Consider the following 2,838-nt stretch of genomic DNA (forward strand, 5'->3'; position numbering starts at 1 on the left):
AGTGTGGGCAAGGCAGGCTTGGAGTGGCTCACTAGGTTATTTAATGTTATTTTTAAAAACGAAGAAGATGCCCGACGAGTGGAAGTGGAGAACGATGATTCCTGTATACAAAAACGAAGGTGATATCCAAAATTGCAATAACTATCAGGGTATCAAGCTGCTTAGCCATACTATGAAAGTTTGGGAGAGAGTGGCAGAGCTAAGGGTGAGAAGGAGTGTGCCTATTTTCGAGAACCAGTTTGGGTTTATGTGGGGGCGTTCGACTTCAGAAGCCATCCACCTTGTTAGGAGATTGATGGAGCAGTATAGGGAGAGAAAGAAGGACTTGCATATGGTGTTCATCGACTTAGAAAAGGCGTACAATAAAGTTCTGAGGGAGGTTTTATGAAGATATTTGGAGGCTATAGGTGTACTTCTTGCATACGTTAGCTTGATTAAGGACATGTATGATGGAGTAAAGACCCGAGTGAGGAAGGTGGGTGGAAACTCGGACCATTTTCCGGTTATGATAGGGTTGCATCTGGGGTTGGCACTTTGCACTTTTATGTTTGCTTTGGTGATGGACGTACTGATGCGCCGCATCCAAGGGAAGATGTCATGGTGTATGCTATTTGCAGATAATATTGTATTGATTGACAAGACGCGAGATGGTGTGAATGCACAATTAGAGATATGGAGACAGATCCTGGAATCTAAAGGTTTCAAGTTGAGCAGGACTAAGATAGAATACTTGGAATGTAAGTTCAGTGGCGAGACTCAAGGAGGGGAAGGGGAGGTAAGGCTAGACTCGTAGGTCATCTCTAGGAGAGGGAGTTTTAAGTACCTTGGATCTATTATTTAGGGAGTTGGGGATATTGATGGAGATGTCACTCACCGTATTGGGGCGGGATGGATGAAATGGAGACTCGCTTCCGATGTTTTGTGTGACAAGAAGGTACCACCAAAACTTAAAGGTAAGTTCTATAGAGCAGTGGTCAGACCAACAATGTTGTTTGGGGTTGAGTGTCGGCCAGTCAAGATCGCTCATGTCCAGAAGATGAAGGTAGCAGAGATGAGAATATTGAGATGGATGTGCACGCACACTGTTGATACCCAATTTTTTCCTATATATTTTTAATATGCAAAATACCTTCAAAATAACATATATATGCATATATAAGCATGTCCAATGTCCAAGGTTTTATTTTTTTCCCTATAATTTTAAGGTTTTAAATTGATTTATTTTCTCCCTTTTTACCCATAAAATCTACAATAATTATTTCTAAAATTATTGTTTTGATAGGTCATCTATTGAATTTCTATATTTATGCCAAAATATGGCTAATGTAATTTTTATATATTTTTATAATTATATTTAGTATTTTAAAAGCTAAATTGCACATAATTGCAATATTAGCCCCTTTTAAGATTTAATTATGTTTTATATGCATAAAACTGGATCCTATATTTTTAAATTACTAATTATGTATTATAAATTATTTTTAGATTTTTAAATTATTTGTTAAAAATTATCTACTATTTTTTATAAATCGAATAGAGAAAAACAGGCTATTTAAATTATAGCCAAATTGGCTTTCAATTATAGCCAAATCGGACCCCAATTCCCAGCCCAATTGACAATTAAAAAACCTGACCCACACCCTATTAACCCATACCCAAACTCAGATCAACGGTCCACGTTGTTTCTTTTTTTTTAATCGAACAACCCCCAAACCCTACCCCATTCTTTCACTTGAGCCGCCTATGAATCCTCTCCTCCTATCTTCTATCTTAGATACCCTCAAACCCTAATCACTGTCCACCCTCTCCGGCCACCTCCCTCGCTGGAAACCATGGCCTCTCATCATCTCCTGGCCTCTACTTCACCCTACGCTGGTTTGACACTATCCTGAGGTCCTTAGGTGAACCTGGAGTGGTTCAACTCCTATCCATGGTCTTTCATGCCATTTTCCGTCCATCCATGGCTATTCGAGTAAGATCTATGACCTTTCCGGCTAAAACTGGTGACATTTTAAGGTCCTCTCATCTTCTTTGAGTTCTCTGAAATCCTAACTCTTGAGATTTTCCACTTTTCTTTAGATCTGTCTTAGATCTAGGTATATCCATGAGTTTTTAACCGATTTTTCTTCATCTCTACTATTTTTCGAAAATCCTAGATTCGCTATTGTTCGATTCTTCTCAGATCTTTCTAGATCTGAGGTGATTCGAGTATTATTAAGCGTTTTTCTTTAAAAACCTCCTATTTTAACTAACTATTTCGAATTTTTAATTAGTATTCCTAAACTAGGGTTCATCCCAAGTTGTTTTTCAAAGGGTTTTTCTCACTTCTAAGTGTTTAATTGATTATCCTTTCGTCTTCATGACTGATTTGTGCAAGAATATGAAACCCTAGTTGATTCTATGTGGTTCCTTCATTCTGTTCTTTGATTTGGGGTATCTTTGTGGTACCAGTCATGTTAGTTTACTCCATCTTAGTCTAATCTCTATTTTATGGGATTTGAGTAATTCTTTCCGGAAATCACTATTCTTTTGAAGGTTTTGCTGATTACTTTACTCTATTAAGATTTGTGTGCATAGATTATATTTATTTCCTTGTTTATGACGTTAATTGGTCATCTCTGCCTTAATTGATTTCCTGTATAATATTAGGATTCTTACTGATTCCTTATTTGGTATGATTTGGACTCCTTGCCTTAATTAAACCCATGTTGTTACCGTTAATCAATTACCCCTAATTAATGGGGTCTATATCGAACCCCTTTAGGTGATTTGATTCTGTAATTCTGTGATTGTCCCTAATTGACCGGCTTCTGATTGTTTACCTTATTGGTTCTACTC

This window comes from Nicotiana tabacum, chromosome 11, assembly GCF_000715075.1.
Source record: "Nicotiana tabacum cultivar K326 chromosome 11, ASM71507v2, whole genome shotgun sequence".
NCBI classification, from domain to species: Eukaryota; Viridiplantae; Streptophyta; class Magnoliopsida; order Solanales; family Solanaceae; genus Nicotiana; species Nicotiana tabacum.